Consider the following 18,589-nt stretch of genomic DNA (forward strand, 5'->3'; position numbering starts at 1 on the left):
ATCCCAGGGTTTTGGGATTGAGCCCCACATCAGGCTCTCTGCTCAGCAGGGAGACTGCTTCCTCCTATCTCTCTGCCTACTTGTGATCTCTATTAAATAAATTAAAAACAAAAAAGAAAAGAAAATAAAGCAACTGATTTCTGTGCATTCATTTTTGTATCCTGCCACAGTACTGAATTGCTGAATGAGTTCTAGTAGTTTGGGGGTGCAGTCTTTTGTGTTTTCCACAAAAAGTATCATGCCATCTGCGAAGAGAGAGAGTTTGACGACTTCTTTACCAATTGGATACCTTTTATTTCTTTTTGTTGTCTGACTGCTGTTGCTAGGACTTCTAGTACTATGTTGAACAACAGTGGTGAGAGTGGACATCCTTGTCCTGTTCCTGATCTCAAAGGGAAGGCTGTCAACTTTTCCCCATTAAGAATATTTGCGGTGGAGTCAAGATGGTGGAGAAGTAGCAGGCTGAGACTACTTCAGGTAGCAGGAGATCAGCTAGATAGCTTATCTAAAGATTGCAAACACCTACAAATCCAATGGGAGATTGAAGAGAAGAAGAACAGCAATTCTAGAAACAGAAAATCAACCACTTTCTGAAAGAATATTTTCCTGGGGTCTTTGCCACCCTTTTAGTATTTTACTTGCTCCTTCATATACTCTTATCTGGACAAAATGACAAGGCGGAAAAATTCACCACAAAAAAAAAAAAAAAAAACAAAACAAGAGGCAATACCGAAGGCTAGGGACCTAATCAATACAGACATTGGTAATATGCCAGATCTAGAGTTCAGAATGACGATTCTCAAGGCCTAGCCAGGCTCGAAAAAGACATGTAAATATTAGAGAAACCCTCTCGGGAGATATAAAAGCCCTTTCTGGAGAAATAAAAGAACTAAAATCTAACCAAGTTGAAATTAAAAAAGCTATTAATGAGGTGCAATAAAAAATGGAGGCTCTCACTGCTAGGATAAATGAGGCAGAAGAAAGAATTAGTGATATAGAAGACCAAATGACAGAGAATAAAGAAGCTGAGCAAAAGAGGGACAAACAGCTACTGGACCATGAGGGGAGAATTCGAGAGATAAGTGACACCATAAGACAAAACAACATTAGAATAATTGGGATTCTAGAAGAAGAGAGAGGGGAGCAGAAGGTATATTGGAGAGAATTATTGGAGAGAATTTCCCTAATATGGCAAAGGGAACAAGCATCAAAATCCAGGAGGTGCAGAGAACCCCCTTCAAAATCAACAAGAATAGGTCCACACCCCGTCACCTAATAGTAAAATTTACAAGTCTTAGTGACAAAGAGAAAATCCTGAAAGCAGCCCGGGAAAAGAAGTCTGTAACATACAATGGTAAAAATATTAGATTGGCAGCAGACTTATCCACAGAGACCTGGCAGGCCAGATAGAGCTGGCATGATATATTCAGAGCACTAAACGAGAAAAACATGCAGCCAAGAATACTATATCCAGCTAGGCTATCATTGAAAATAGAAGGAGAGATTAAAAGCTTCCAGGACAAACAAACACTGAAAGAATTTGCAAACACCAAACCAGCTCTACAGGAAATATTGAAAGGGGTCCTCTAAGCAAGGAGAGAGCCTAAAAGTAGTAGGTCAGAAAGGAAAAGAGATAATATACAGTAGCAATCACCTTACAGGCAATACAATGGCACTAAATTCATATCTTTCAATAGTTACCCTGAATGTTAATGGGCTAAAGGCCCCTGTCAAAAGACACAGGGTATCAGAATGGATAAAAAACCAAAACCCACTATATGTTGCCTACAAGAAACTCATTTTAAATCTGAAGACACCTCCAGATTTAAAGTGAGGGGGTGGAAAAGAATTTACCATGCTAATGGACATCAGAAGAAAGCAGGAGTAGCAATCCTTATATCAAATCAATTAGATTTTAAGCCAAAGACTATAATAAGAGATGAAGAAGGACACTATATCATATTCAAACGATCTGTCCAACAAGAAGATCTAATAATTTAAAATGTCTATGCTCCTAACGTGGGAGCAGCCAACTATATAAACCAACTAAAAACAAAATCAAAGAAACACATCAACAATAATACAATAATAGTAGGGGACTTTAACACTCCCCTCACTGAAATGGACAGATCATCCAAGCAAAAGATCAACAAGGAAATAAAGGCCTTAAATGATACACTGGACCAGATGGACATCACAGATATATTCAGAACGTTTCATCCCAAAGCAACAGAATACACATTCTTCTCTAGTGCACATGGAACATTCTCAAAAATAGATCACATCCTCGGTCCTAAATCAGGTCTCAACCAGTATCAAAAGATTGGGATCATTCCCTGCATATTTTCAGACCACAATGCTCTGAAGCTAGAACTCAACCACAAGAAGAAATTTGGAAAGAACCCAAATACATGGAGACTAAACAGCATCCTACTACAGAATGAATGGGTCAACCAGGAAATTAAAGAAGAATTGAAAAAATTCAAGGAAACAAATGATTATGAAAACACAACGGTTCAAAATCTGTGGGACACAACAAAGGCAGTCCTGAGAGGAAAATATATAGCGGTACAAGCCTTTCTCAAGAAACAAGAAAGGTTTCAGGTACACAACTTAACCCTACACCTAAAGAAGCTAGATAAAGAACAAGAAAGAAACCCTAAACCCAGCAGGAAAAGAGAAATCATAAAGATCAAAGGAGAAATCAGTGAAATAGAAACAAACAAAAAAACCAATAGAACAAATCAATGAAACTAGGAGCTGGTTCTTTGAAAGAATTAATAAGATTGATAAACCCCTGGCCAGACTTATCAAAAAGAAAAGAGAAAGGACCCAAATAAATAAAATCATGAATGAAAGAGGAGAGATCACAACTAATACCAAAGAAATACAGACAATTATAAGAACATACTATGAGCAACTCTATGCCAACAAATTTGACAACCTGGAAGAAATGGATGCATTCCTAGAGACATATAAATGACCACAACTGAACCACAAGAAATAGAAAACCTGAACAGACCCATAACCAGTAAGGAGATTGAGACAGTCATCAAAAATCTCCAAACAAACAAAAGCCCAGGGCCAGATGGCTTCCCGGGGGAATTCTACCAAACATTTAAAGAAGAAATAATTCCTATTCTCCTGAAACTGTTCCAAAAAATAGAAACGGAAGGAAAACTTCCAAACTCATTTTATGAGGCCAGCATCACCTTGATCCCCAAACCAGACAAGGATCCCATCAAAAAACAGAACTACAGACCAATATCCTTGATGAACACAGATGCGAAAATTCTCACCAAAATACTAGCCAATAGGATTCAACTGTACATTAAAAGGACTATTCACCACGACCCAGTGGGATTTATTCCAGGGATGCAAGGTTGGTTCAACATCTGCAAATCAATCAACACATTATATAATGTGATACAACCTAAAGGAAAGAACAAGAACCATATGATACCCTCAATAGATGCTGAAAAAGCATTTGACAAAGTACAGCCATCCCTTCCTGATCAAAACTCTTCAAAGTATAGGGATAGAGGGCACATACCTCAATATTATCAAAGCCATCTATGAAAAATCCACCACAAATATCATTCTCAATGGAGAAAAACTGAAAGCTTTTCCGCTAATGTCAGGAACACGGCAGGGATGTCCATTATCACCACTGCTATTCAACATAGTACTAGAAGTCCTAGCCTCAGCAATCAAACAACAAAAGGAAATTAAAGGCATCCAAATCGGCAAAGAAGAAGTCAAATTATCACTCTTGGCAGATGACATGATACTGTATGTGGAAAACCCAAAAGACTCCACTCCAAAACTGCTAGAACTTGTACAGGAATTCAGTAAAGTGTCAGGATATAAAATCAACGCACAGAAATCAGTTGCATTTCTCTACACCAACAACAAGACAGAAGAAAGAGAATTAAGGAGTCAATCCCATTTACAACTGCACCCAAAACTATAAGATACCTAGGAATAAACCTAACCAAAGAGGCCAAGAAACTATACTCAGAAAACTATAAAGTACTCATGAAAGAAATTGAGGAAGACACAAAGAAATGGAAAAATGTTCCATGCTCCTGGATTGGAAGAATAAATATTGTGAAAATGTCTATGCTACGTAAAGCAATCTACACATTTAATGCAATTCCTATCAAAATACCATCCATTTTTGTCCAAAGAAATGGAACAAATAATCCTAAAATTTATATGGAACCAGAAAAGACTTCGAATAGCCAAACGAATATTGAAAAAGAAAGCCAAAGTTGGTGGCATCTCAATTCCGGACTTCAAGCTCTATTACAAAGCTGTCATCATCAAGACAGCATGGTGCTGGCACAAAAACAGACACATAGATCAATGGAACAGAATAGAGAACCCAGAAATAGACCCTCAACTCTATGGTCAACTAGTCTTCAACAAAGCAGGAAAGAATGTCCAATGGAAAAAAGACAGGCTCTTCAATAAATGGTGTTGGGAAAATTGGACAGCCACATGCAGAAAAATGAAATTGGACCATTTCCTTACACCACACACGAAAATAGACTCAAAATGGATGAAGGACCTCAATGTGCGAAAGGAATCCATCAAAATCATTGAGGAGAACACAGGCAGCAACCTCTTCAACCTCAGCTGCAGCAACTTCTTCCTAGGAACAACACAAAAGGCAAGGGATGCAAGGGCAAAAATGAACTATTGGGATTTCATCAAGATCAAAAGCTTTTGCACAGCAAAGGAAACAGTTAACAAAACCAAAAGACAACTGACAAAATGGGAGAAGATATGTGCAAACGATATATCAGAAAAGGGCTAGTGTCCAAAATCTATAAAGAACTTAGCAAGCTCAACACCTAAAGAACAAATAATCCAATCAAGAAATGGGCAGAGGACATGAACAGACATTTCTGCAAAGAAGACATCCAGATGGCCAACAGACACAAGAAAAAGTGCTCCATATCACTCGGCATCAGGGAAATACAAATCAAAACCACAATGAGATATCACCTCACACCAGTCAGAGTGGCTAAAATTAACAAGTCAGGAAATGACAGATGCTGGCGAGGATGTGGAGAAAGGGGAACCCTCCTACACTGTTGGTGGGAATGCAAGCTGGTGCAACCACTCTGGAAAACAGCATGGAGATTCCTCAAAATGTTGAAAATAGAACTACCCTATGACCCAGCAATTGCACTACTGGGTATTTACCCTAAAGATACAAACGTAGTGATCCGAAGGGGCACATGCACCGCACGTTTATAGCAGCAATGTCTACAATAGCCAAACTATGGAAAGAACCTAGATGTCCATCAATAGATGAAAGGATAAAGAAGATGTGGTATATATACAAAATGGAATACTATGCAGCCATCAAAAGAAATGAAATCTTGCCATTAGCGACGACATGGATGGAACTAGAGGGTATCATGCTTAGCGAAATAAGTCAACTGGAGAAAGACAAATATCATATGATCTTTCTGATATGAGGAAGTGGAGATGCAACATGGGGGGTTAAGGGGGTAGGAGAAGAATGAAGGAAACAAGATGGGATTGGGAGGAAGACAAACCATAAATGACTCTTAATCTCACAAAACAAACTGAGGGTTGCCGGGGGGAGGGGGGTTGGACAAAGGAGGGTGGGGTTATGGACACTGGGGAGGGTATGTGCTATGGTGAGTGCTGTGAAGTGTGTAAACCTGGCGATTCACAGACCTGTACCCCTGGGGATAAAAATATATTATATGTTTATAAAAAATAAAAAAATAAATCATAAAAAAATCTGAATAATTAAAAAAAAGGTATTTGCTGTGGGTTTTACATAGATGGATTTTATGAAGTTGAGAAATGTTCCCTCTATCCCTATACTTTGAAGAGTTTTAATCAGGAAAGGATGCTATATTTTGTCAAATGCTTTTTCTGCATCAATTTAGAGGACCATGTGGTTCTTCTCTTTTCTCTTATTGATTTGTTCTATTACATTGATTGACCAGCGGCATTTTTCAAAGTGCTACAACAAACAATCCTAAAATCTGTATGGAACCAAAAAAAACTCCGAAAAGCTAAGGAAATGCTGAAAAAGAAAAAGAGTTGGGGGGCATCACATTGCCTGATTTCAAGCTTTATTACAAAGTTCTGATCAGCAAGATGGCATGGTACTGGCACAAAAACAGATACATAGACGAATGGAACAGAGTAGAGAGCCCAGATATGGGTCCTCAACTTTATAGTCAAATTATCTTCGACAAAACAGGAAAAAATATCCAGTGGAAAAAAGACAGTCTCTTCAATATAGGGTGCTGGGAAAATTGGACAGCTATGTGTAGAAGAATGAAACTCAACCATTCTCTTACACCAAACACAAAGATAAACTCAAAATGGCTGAAAGACCTCAATGTGACACAGGAATCCATCAAAATCCTGGAGGAGAACATAGGCAGAAACCGGCCACAGCAACGTCGTTCAAGACATGTCTCCAAAGGCAAAGGAAACAAAAGTGAAAATAACTTTCGGGACTTCATCAAGATAAGAAGCTTCCGCACAGCAAAGGAAAGAGTCAACAAAATAAAGAGGTAACCCTTAGAATGGGAGAGAATATTCGCAAATGACACTACAAAGAGCTGATATCCAAGATCTATAAAGAACTTCTTGAACTCAACACCCCCCAAAATAGAAAATCATGTCAAAAAATGGTCAGAAGACACGGTCACTTCTCCAATGAAGACATACAAATAGTTAGCAGACACATAAAAAAAGTTCATCATCATTAGCCATCAGGGAAAATAAAATCAAAACCACATTGAGATACCAGTTTACAGCAGTTAGAATGGCAAAGATTAACAAGGCAGAAAACAACAAATGTTGGAGAGGATGTGGAGAAACAGGAACCCTCTTACATTGTTGGTGGGAATGCAAGCTGGTGCAACTACTTTGGAACACAGTGTGGAGATTCCTCAAAAAATTAAAAACAGACTACCCTATGACCCAGCAATTGCACTACTGGGTATTTACCCCAAAGATACAGATGTAGTGAAAAAAAGGGCCATATGTACTCCAATGTTCATAGCTGCCATGTCTATAATAGCCAAACTGCGGAAAGAGCTGAGATGTCCTTCAACAGATAAATGGATAAAAAAGATGTGGTCCATATATACAATGGAATACTACTCAGCCATCAGAAAGGATGAATACCCAACTTTTGCATCAACATGGATGGGACTGGTGGAGATTATGCTGAGTGAAATAAGTCAAGCAGAGAAAGTCAATTATCATATGGTTTCACTTACATGTGGTACATAAGGAATAACATGGAGGATATTAAGAGAAGGAAAGGAAAAGTGAATTGGGGGAAATCGGAGCAGGAGACGAACTATGAGATACTCTGGACTCTGAGAAACAAACAGGGTTTCGGAGGGGAAGGGAGTGGGGGTTGGGTGAGTCTGGTGGTGGGTATTATGGAGGGCACATATTGCATGGAGCACTGGGTCTGCTGCATAAACAATGAATGCTGGAACACTGAAAAGAAAGAAAATAAAATAAATGGAAAAAGACCCTAATGATGTATTTTATGGTGACTAACATAATACAATAAAAAAAAAGTTCATATAAAACAAACAAATAAATGTATAAAATAGCTAGGAAAACATTTAAAAGGAAAAGCTATAAGGGAGGAATTGCTGTTTCAGACACCAATACCTACTATGAGGCCTCTATATCAAATTGCATAGTATCGATAAGTGAACACAGAGACTAGAAGAATAGACTATAAAACCTAGAAGCAAATTCAAACACATATGGAAATTTAGTACAGGACAAAGGTGGCACCTTGGGTCACTGGGGGATGGTCTTGTAAATAAATGATGCTAACACAACTGGGAAGCCATTTAGGAAAAAATGAAATTGGGCTCATATTTCACACCATACATTTAGGGATCTGATTATAAAACACAAAACCACACACATGCCAGGAAACAACATAGGTGAATTCCTCTTTTAACCTTGATGTAAGAAAAAGCTTACCATGACTAAAAATCCACAGGCAATAAAAAGACTGATAAATTTGACTACATAAAAATTAAAAAAAAATTTATATGGCAAAAGATACTATAAAGAAAATTAAAGGAAGACTGAAAAAACTGGGAGAAAATCTGCAACACAATCATATCATACACTGAATGTATCCCAACTGAAGAGACAATGTTAATAACTAAAGTCTAACTTTATTTAAACATAGGCAATAACAACTACATTATTTAATGATTAACAGTGATTTTAACACATATCTCAATTTAAAAATGTTAAAATGTTAAAAAGCAAATGGTCCACAAAAAATTCTTCTTTCCTTCTGGAAATATTATGATACACTGTAACCATTAACCAATTGTTTACTATTAAACTTAAATGGCCAATTGACACAAACAGTTCTGAGACTGTTCTTTCATCACTAATTAACACTGGGGTGGCAGGTATTGGGGATAATATTCATTTAGCCTTCCGAGTTTTCTGGGTGGATTTGATGACCTTGCCAACTCCAGCTGCCTTCTTGTCCAAAAAAATGAAAGAATATCTTAAGTGACTATACAGACTTACTGAAAATGAGAAATTTCCTTGAGATCTTGTTTTATCTAAATAATGTGTGTACATTTTATATCCTATTTCACAATTATATATCTATGTTTGTTTACCTATAAAATGATTTTTAGAGCTACTTCTAGATGCACCATATTCATCTTATGGTTTTTCATATATTCTTTTTTACTTTCTTAAGGATTTATATATTTGTGGGGGGAAGAGAGAGAGAGAGAGAGAATGAGCAGGGAGACGGGCAGAGGGAAAGGTAGAAAGAGGTGGAGGGAGAAGCAGACTCCCCACTGAGCATGGAGCTGACCAGAACCCCGAATTCATGATACAAGCCGGAGTCAGATGCATAACCAGTTGAGCCACCCAGGCACTCTGGCTTCTCAGGTTTTCTTGCATGTATCATGTATGCCACTGTTGCCAGGGATATAAGGCCCTCAGTTTGATAAGCCATTAAAAAAACAATAAAAAAACTTTAAAACAATTCAATGATATGGTAAAATTTTCATTATAGAACATTAACTGAAAAAGAAGTACAGAAACCACATGTATGGCTGTTTTTTGGTTCCAAATAAGATGTAAGAAGATGTAATTTTTCTAACGTAACAATTTTAAAAGGTTAGGTAAACTGAAAAGCTGTACTTATAAAGAGTCATAGAAGTAAAAAGGACTGAATGAACTAAATCAGAGAGCTACTCAGAGAACAGGTTCTCAAAAAAAGTTTAAAAAGAGAGAGAGAGAGAACAAGCTCTCTCCTGATGCTTTCTTACCTAGGGGTATTTGTTGATTCTGTGTAAACGCTAAAGATTAAGAGTGGCTCAAATAAAATGATGACACTGGGAAAAATAAAATCAGCAAAACTTTTGGAGGTTGTTTGGGATTGGCTCAACAAATGAAAAATTTCAAAAGTCCCAAATACAAAGTGCTATTTTCCCACATGGTTTAACTTCTGAATTCAAAGGCCGTGTGGGAAATCATAGTTTTTAAAAGAACACATAGGAATCTGTTATCTTGCAATATTTGAGAGAGACAGCCCTGCTTGAGGAAGGGGGCCTACCTCAAACAATAAATCTCAGCATAAACACATTTGCCAAAATTTGGAAGCAGTGTGAGACAGGATGCTAGAGAAAAAGCTCAAAGCAGACACAATCAGATTAAGTCTTCATCAGTCTTTCAAGGCAGGCAGGCAGAGACCCATAGGCTCACAAGCAACAGCCTAAGAAGCTTTCCCCAGATATGTAGGAAAGCAGAGGTATAACTAGAGCTACAACACGGCACCAACCCAGCTTACTTCGTCATTGGCCTGAGGTGATCAGCTCCTCAATCAGTATCTCAGGGAGGATCAGGAGTGCCCTCTCTTGGGGGAAAATAACACTGACTTCAGTCTTCATTCTTCTTCATACACAATGTGCAACATACCATAAAAAAATTATGAGATATAGCTTTTCCTTTTCTTTTAGTGAATAGTTCAGTTTTAAGACCATAGGTAAGGCTGAATGAAGCAGGTGTCTATAGGAGTGGAAAGGTAAAGAAGAGGAGAGAAGTCATGGTATAGAGCAAGGTATTAGAGACTAACCAGGATGATGAGGGTGACCACTGGGAATGGCAGCAGCCTAATGTGAGGTGTCAGGGCTCATGCGGGTTGAGGAAGATGTACAGACAAAAGATGGTCTGGGACAAAGTATCAGAGTCCAAGTGGAATGAAGAAGATATCCTTAAAAGGATTGGAAAGAGGGGGGCCTGGCTGGTTCCGTCGGTTAAGGACTTGCCTTCCACTCAGGAATCCCTGCTCAGAGGGGAGCTGCTTCTCCCTCTCACTCTGCTGCTCTCCCCACTTGTGCTCTCTTGTGCTGTCAAATAAATAAATAAATAAATAAAATCTTAAAAAAAAAAAAAAAAAAGGTTGGCAAGGTATTGGATGTTGAAGCCTAAGCTGACTGAGGAAGGCATTCACATGGGAAAGTAAACCATCTCAGAGTGTCAGCGATCATCCTCCAGGAAAGTGGTGTGAGCAAATTCTCAGAACTTCAGTATGATGAGGGCACCCATGCAGGACAGGGGGTGGCAAGAGCAATGAGAGACTGGTTACACACTGGGAGATTGATTAAGTAAGTAATTATGAGAAGATAACAAGAGCTAAACATCTCACTGTCAGAGAAAGAGAGTTACAAATATAGAAAAATTGAATGAATCTTGTGGTATTCAACTGGAAATAGAGGTATTGGCATGAACTTATGGCAAACACAAACACAGCACACAAAGAAAAATGAACATAGATTGTGTGTGTGTGTGTGTGTGTGTGTGTGTGTGTGTGTAAGAGGATCTGGGACGAGTGATAGCCCAACAGCAATGAGCACACCTATTACTCAGATCTTGGTTTCTAAATACCATTCTCTACTAAAATGAACCACATATCTTTGGAGAAACTGCTGTTTCCATGGCTAGGGAAGGGAGAAGTTCAAGGTGAACTGGAATTCTTATTATGCCAAAAAGTGTGAAAATTCCCAATGAATTATAAGAGCATATATAAAAAAGAGGAGCCAGACTAAAGGGCTCTCACTGGACAAACCTGGAATAATTTGAGTATAAACTTAAAAAATGATAACAGTATATTATAATATTAAATAGAATAGGGAACTATGAATCCAAACTGATGTAAATAAAAGCATGAGTTAAAGTTTTGATGACAACAGGATATTTATGTATCCTTAAGTATCTTTCCAACAAAACAGTAATGTATTACAAAGGGACAAAAGTAACTTTACTATGGAGAATCGTGGCACATAACACCCTAACCAAGTGATCAAAATAAACATCAGTAATGGGGCAAATGGAAAGTATGTGCTATCAGATAGGTTCCAATAAGGATACAGTATCACTTCTACAATACCCCTCTTACAGATGCATAACGTAAACATAATCAGGAGAAAACATCAGACAAAATCCCAACGAGAAACAGTCTAAAGAAAATTGGTCTGTGTGATTCTAAACTGAATGCTTTTGTTATAAAAGACCCTCTAGGGCAACACATGGGTGGCTTAATCAGTTGAGCCTCTGACTCTTGGTTTCAGCTCAGGTCATGATCTCAGGATCCTGGGATGGAGTCCTGAGTTGGTCTCTGTGCTCACTGGGAGTCTGCTTGTCTCCCTCGCTCTCTGCCCCTCCCCACTCTACTGTTCTCTAAAACAGAATGAATAAGCGCTGCCTCTAGCTCGCTGAGCTCCAGCCCAAGGAAAAGGGGGTAAGTAAGGAGGTTTCTGTACCATGGCTTTTACAAATCAGACTGCCTGCAAATTGACCAATGGTAAAGCATGGAGGAACCAACTGGCTATAAAAGCCGCTCCCAAGAGTGCGCCCTCTACTGGAGGGGTGAAGAAACCTCATCAGTACAGACCTGGTACTGTGGCAATCCATGAAATTAGACGTTATCAGAAGTCCACTGACCTGATCGGCAAATTGCCTTTCCACCGTCTGGTGTATGTAATTGTTCATGATTTCAAAACACATCTGTGCTTCCAGAATGCAGCTAGTGGTGCTTTGTAGGGGGCAAGTGGGGCCTATCTGGTGGGCCTCTTTGAAGACACCATCCTGTGTGCTATCCATGCCAAATGTGTCATGGTCACACTGGAAGACCTCCAGCTAGCACACCACACACATGCAGAATATGCTTAAGAATCCACTATGATGGAAAACATGTCATTCTTTAAAAAAAAAAAATTATCTTCTTCTTGTTATTGGTAGTTCTGAACGTTAGGTATTTTTTTGCATAGGGTCAAAAGGTAACTACGAATATGATTGCAAACGGAAAAATAGGGGACAGAAATGAGGTATCGGTGGTTTTTCCATTTTCAATTGTGTGTCAATTTTTAATATAAATGCAGGGACATAAAGCATTAATGCAAGTCAAAATGTTTCAGTAAAACATTCTGTTTTATAAAGTTTCAGTTCAACTTTATAACAATTATAAATAAATTTGTTAAATTTTTCTGGATAATGCCAGCATTTGGATTTTTTAAAAACAAGTAGATTTCTTTTTGACAGCAACTAAATGGTGTTTGTAGCATTTTTATCATACAGATCATTTGTTATACATTTCTGAGTTGTCCCACATGCAAGTACATGTAGTGTTTAATGTGTTTGTCTTCTGTGCTATTCCTATAAGTTTGCTATTAAAGCACATGAAACTATCAAAAATAGAATGAATAAATCTTAAAAAAAAAAAAAGACCCTCAAGGGCCAACTGGCAAAATTTAAATAATATATCAAGGTTAGATGACGGTAATAACATTCCAATCATGACAGTTGTATTGTGGTTATATAGCAGAATGTCCTTGTTTGTATAGGGGTGATAGGGCATAATGTTGGCAAAATACTCTTCTAGTTCAAGGTTTAAGGTTCAAACACACTCTTGTTTGTATACATTTAGATTGTTTCAAAATAAAAAATTATTGAAATATGGAGACAAGTGGGAAATTGTGATCCATAAACAATAAAGAAGAGCCAAAAGCAGCAGTCTCAGAGATGATTCTAGTATTTATTCTTTATTTTTAAAAGATTATTTATTTTTTTATTTGACAGCAAGAGGGAGAGAGGGACAGCAAGAGAGCTAACACAAGCAGGGGGAATGGGAGAGAAAGAAGGGGCTTCTCACTGAGCAGGGAGCCTGATGTGGGGTTCAATCCCAAGACTTTGGGATCACGACCTGAGCTGTAGGCAGACGCTTAACAATGGAGCCACACAGGTGCCCCAGATTCAGCTATTTAAGTTAAGAAAAATAACTTTAAAATAATTATTGCAAATACATAAAAAAAAAGAAAAAAAGATGTAAAATTTCAACATAAAAAGCGATTAGGTAAAGTTAATCAAATGGTCATTCTAAAACTGAAAATTACAATGTTTTTAATTAAGAACTCAATATAATTAAGAACTTAACAGCAGAAGATAAGATTGTTAAAGGCAAAGATGGGTCAACAAAAATTATCCAAACTGGAGCACTTAGAGAACCAAGAAGCAAAATAAAACAATAAAAATAAAAGAGAATATATGATTTTTAGAATATATGCCAAATGGTCCAAAATATGAGAAACTATACTTCCAGATAAGAGAAAAGAATGGAGCAGAATATCTGAAGACATCACAGTGAAAAATTTTGCAAAATCAAGAAAAGATATGTCAAAAGGTTCAGTGGACCTCAAGCAGAGTTAAATAACGGCACCTACTCAGTCACTGCTAGAAAATGATATATATTGGGAAAATCTTAATTGCTGTCAGACCAAAAGACATCATCAACAGGGTAAGAACAGTAAGAGTTACAGCTAACTTCTAAGAAGAAAATATGAGAGCTAGCAGAAAATGGAATGACAGCTCTGAAGGGCAGAAAGAAGAAAGTGGCCAACATAGAATTCTCTATCAAGCAAAATTATCTTTTTAAACAATAAGTGAAATAGACATATTCAGAGAACTAAAGCTGAGGTTACCTATCATTAGAAGTCAATATTAGAAGAAATACTAAAGTAAGTTCTGCAGGCAAAAGAAAAATGATACCAGATGAAATCAGGAAAGTGCAAGAAGGAATGAAAAAAAATCAAAAAGAAGTAATGAAAAAGCATCATTTATGTGCACAAAGATAAAAGACTTGACTGTTCAATGCCAAAACTGTATCCTGTGACATATGTAGCAAATACAGAAGTAAAAATATATCACAATTATAGCAACATAAGCAGAAAAAAATAAACAGAATTGTACTGTTTTAAGATTTTTACATAGTTCACAAGGAGGCAAAAGCATTAATTTAAGGCAGACTGTAATAAGATACTATTTTGTCATTCCTAGCACAACCACTAAAAGAATGATCATAAAAGGAATAGCAAATGCCCATTAAACAAGGCAAAATGAAATCATAAAAACATACATACATAAAAATGCGGAAAAATTTGGGAATGGAAAAGCAGAGAAACATAAAGCAGGTGAAACAGAAAACAAAGATGGCAAATTAAATGGAGTAATAACACTAACTACATTAAATGTAAATAAACTTTGCCATTAAAAGATAAAGATCTGAATAAAAACCAAGACCTACATGCTATTTACAAGAAACACACTTTAAATATACAGACATAGTGTTAATGAACTGAATTATGTTCCCCTCAAATTTGTTAAGTTGAAGCCCTTATCCCCAGTGTAACTGTATGGAGGCAGGGCCTTTATGGTGGTAATTAAGGTTAAATGTGGTTACAGGAGCATGGCCTTGATCCAACAGGGCTGCTGTCCTATTAGAAGCAGAGGAGACACCAGAGACCTCTCTGTGAGCACACAGAAGAAAGGCCATGTGAGGACAAATGTGAGGACACAACTTTCTGCAAGCCACTACTAGAGGTCACACTAGAAACCAACCGTGTCAGACCTCTACAAGCCTCCAGAGAAACTATACTTCCAGATATCTCTATCTCTCTGTCAAATAAATAAATAAAATCTTAAAAAAAAATTTAAAGGACAGAAAAAATATGTAAGGCAAACACTATCCAAAGAAAAATTGATATAACTACATAACACTGAACAAACTTCTTACTGATAAAAGGGTCAATTCAACAAGTTCTTAAATTTTTATCTAATAACATAGTTTGAAGGTTTATGAAAAGGAACATAACCAAAAGAAAGAAAATAAATAAATCATAATTGGAAATTTTAAGACAATCTCTCAGTAACTGACACCCCTATCTTACACCACACACAAAAATCAACTCAAAATGGATTAATGACCTGAAACCAGAAAACCTCAAAAGAAAACATGGGGGGGTAAACTCCTTGACATCGGTCTTGTCAATATGTTTTACTATTATTTTTGTTGTTGTAAGGACTGATATTTCCATGTACTTTAATTTTGGAGCTGCAACTAGACATGCTCCCCTCTCCAATTTAATGGTCTTTAATATTTCCTATGGATCAGTAGGATTTTTAACATCACATGATGTTTTATCCAATGAGATAAAAAAATCAAGAATAAATGATAGATTATTTTTACCCCTATTTTCATACATTCTATTGTTGTTTCTCTCTCCCTTATTAAAAGATTTTCTTTATTTGGCAGAGAGATACAGAGCACATGTAAGCAGAGCAGCAGGCAGAGGAAGAGGGAGAAGCAGGCTCTCTGCTGAGCAGGGAGCCCAATGCAAGGCTCAATCCCAGGACCCTGGAATCATTACCCAAGCCAAAGGCAGTCATTTAACCAACTAAGCCACCCAGGTGCCCTTGTTGTTTCTCTTCTTTATGTTCCAAGTTCCCTTCTGTTATCATTCCCTTTCTCTTTAAAGAACTTCCACTTAGCCATTCTTTTAGAGTAGATCTGTGGGTGACAAATATTTGCTCTGCATTTTTCTTCATCTGAGAATGTCTTTTTTTCACCTTTATTCCTAAAAGATATTTTCATTGGGTATAGAATTCTGAGTTGACAGCTTTTCTTTCAGCACCTGAAAAATGTATTGCCTATTTCTTCTGGCCTCCACGAAAAACCATCTGAATCACTGTTTCCCTACAGAAATAACATATTCTTTCCTACTAGCTGCTTTCAATGTTTTCTTCTCTTTAATTTTTGAAAGTTTGATTTTGACATGTTCAGCACAGAATTTTTCAGATTTATCTGTTTGGTTTTGCTTAGCTTCTTTAATCTGTAATGTCACTCCTCAAATTGGGAAGTTTTCTGCATTATTCTTTGAATATTTTTCAGCTTCACAGTGTTTTTATTCTCTTTCTGGGACTCAGATGACAAAAAAAATCCTAAATCTTCTGTAACTGTCTGGAAACTCTGTTGATTTCTGTTCCATCTATCTTCTCTTAGTTTTTTAAATTAGATAATTTCCACTGATAGAACTTCAAGTTCATGGATTCTTTTCTCTGTCATCTCCATTATGGTATTGAGCCCATTCAGTGAATTTTTATTTCAGTTATTTTCTCTTCAGTTCTACAATTTTCATTTAGTTCTTTTTTTATATCTTCTATTCCTTTGCTTAGGAATAAATTTAACAAAAGACGTGTAAGACTTATACACTAGAAACTACAAGACATCACTGAAAGAAATTAAACAAGCCCTAAGTAAATGAAAAGGCATTCCATGGATGAGATGACTTAATATTTTAAAATGGCACTACTCCCCAAATTGATCTACAGATTCAATGCAATCCCTATACAAATCTCAGCTGCTTTTTGTTTTGAGGAAATAAGTAAGCTGATTCTAAAATTCATTGCAAATCCAAGGGCCTAGAATAGCGAAAACCACCTTGAAAGAAAAGAATAAAGTCAGAGAGCTTACACTTCTCAGTTTCAAAACCTACTACAAAACCATAGTAATCAAGAACCAAGAAAATCAGAACTTGAATGAGCAAAGGCAATGAATATACACCAAACACAAGGTGACTCAGATGTTAGAATTATCTGACAAGGATTTTAAAGTAGTAGTCATAAAATATTTCAATGAGCATTCTTGAAATACATGAGAAAAGGAATCTCAGCAAAGGAATAAATCTAACAAGAGAAGTGTACTGGCATAAGGATAGACATATCAACCAAGGGAAGAGAACTGAAAATCTAGAAATTCATCTTCATATTTATGGTCTGATAACTTTTGGAAAGGGTGCTACAACAATTCAATGGGGGGAAAGGAATGGTCTTTTCAACCAATGACAATGAAACAAATGGAGATCCACATATAAAAGAGTAAAGGTGCATTATAATAGTATCTCACATCATACGCAACTCAAAATTAATCAAAAACGTAAATGTAAGAGATAACATTATGTAAAACTCTTAGAAGAAAAAGGCTTAATCACTATGATCTCCGATTAAACATGTTTCTTTCTTTCTTTTTTTTTTAAAGATTTTATTTATTATTTGACAAACAGATCACAAGTAGGCAGAGAGGCAGGCAGAGAGAGAGAGGAGGAAGCAGGCTCCCTGCTGAGCAGAGAGCCCGGTTCAGGGCTTGCTCCCAGGACCCTGGGATCATGACCTGAGCTGAAGGCAGAGGCTTTAACCCACTGAGCCACCCAGGCACCCCGATTAAACAAGTTTCTTAAAATGACATCAAAAACACAAACAAAAGAAAAACTAGATATACTGCGCTTCATCAAAATTGAAACTTTTTGTGTTTCAAAGGATACTATTATGCCAGTAAAAAGACAATCCAGTGAATGTAAGTGTTGGGCTGGCAGGAAGGGCTACCAAAGATGGCGAAAGTTCCCGCCACAAGACCTGAGCTCCGGACAGGAGAACAAAGGCCCAAGCAGGAATCTGAGACCCCCGCCCTGGGCTCCTGTGGACCAATGGGATCCCGATGAGCGGTGGGATATCCAAATAAGGGAAACTTGCCAAAAGACCCCTGAGCTTTCCCCAAGACCCCTTAAAAGCCCCCTCCTCCCTGCCTTGGGCGCGACTTCCGCCACCCGGCTTTCCCGAGTCCGGAACCTCGCCTGAGGGTGCCCACCTCCTCCCGGCGCAACTTTCCTGGCTCCCCTTCTCCTGAGCCCTGAAACTTCGCCGGAGAGCGTTTTTAATAAATCTTGCCTTGCACCCACTTTGCCTGGTGTTGTGTTCATCTCGCCGGAAAAAACCTTAACAGTAAGAACATATTTGCAAATCATGTACCTGATAAGGGCCTTCTTTCATAATATATAATAAATCTCACAACTCAATAATAAAGAGACAACCAAATTCTTAAAATAGGGACTTTTTTTTTTTTTTACTTTTTTCCATATGGATTTTTAAATTTAAATTCAATTAGCCAACATATACTACATCATTTTCAGATATAGTATTCAACGATTCATCAATTGCATATAACACCCACACCCTATGATCTCCGATTAAACATGTTTCTTTCTTTCTTTTTTTTTTAAAGATTTTATTTATTATTTGACAAACAGATCACAAGTAGGCAGAGAGGCAGGCAGAGAGAGAGAGGAGGAAGCAGGCTCCCTGCTGAGCAGAGAGCCCGGTTCAGGGCTTGCTCCCAGGACCC

The 18,589-nt window shown here is 37.4% G+C and overlaps 1 protein-coding gene and 1 pseudogene across 2 annotated transcripts in view; one reads left to right on the forward strand and one right to left on the reverse strand.

Annotated features, from left to right (window-relative positions):
• The window catches only part of ACBD6 (acyl-CoA binding domain containing 6), a 208,049-nt gene that overhangs the window by 74,115 nt on the left and 115,345 nt on the right, over positions 1 to 18,589 (reverse strand). The window lies entirely within an intron of this gene.
• Positions 11,845 to 12,252, forward strand: LOC132026297 (histone H3.3A-like; annotated as a pseudogene).

Source organism: Mustela nigripes, chromosome 10, assembly GCF_022355385.1.
Source record: "Mustela nigripes isolate SB6536 chromosome 10, MUSNIG.SB6536, whole genome shotgun sequence".
Lineage (NCBI taxonomy): Eukaryota > Metazoa > Chordata > Mammalia > Carnivora > Mustelidae > Mustela > Mustela nigripes.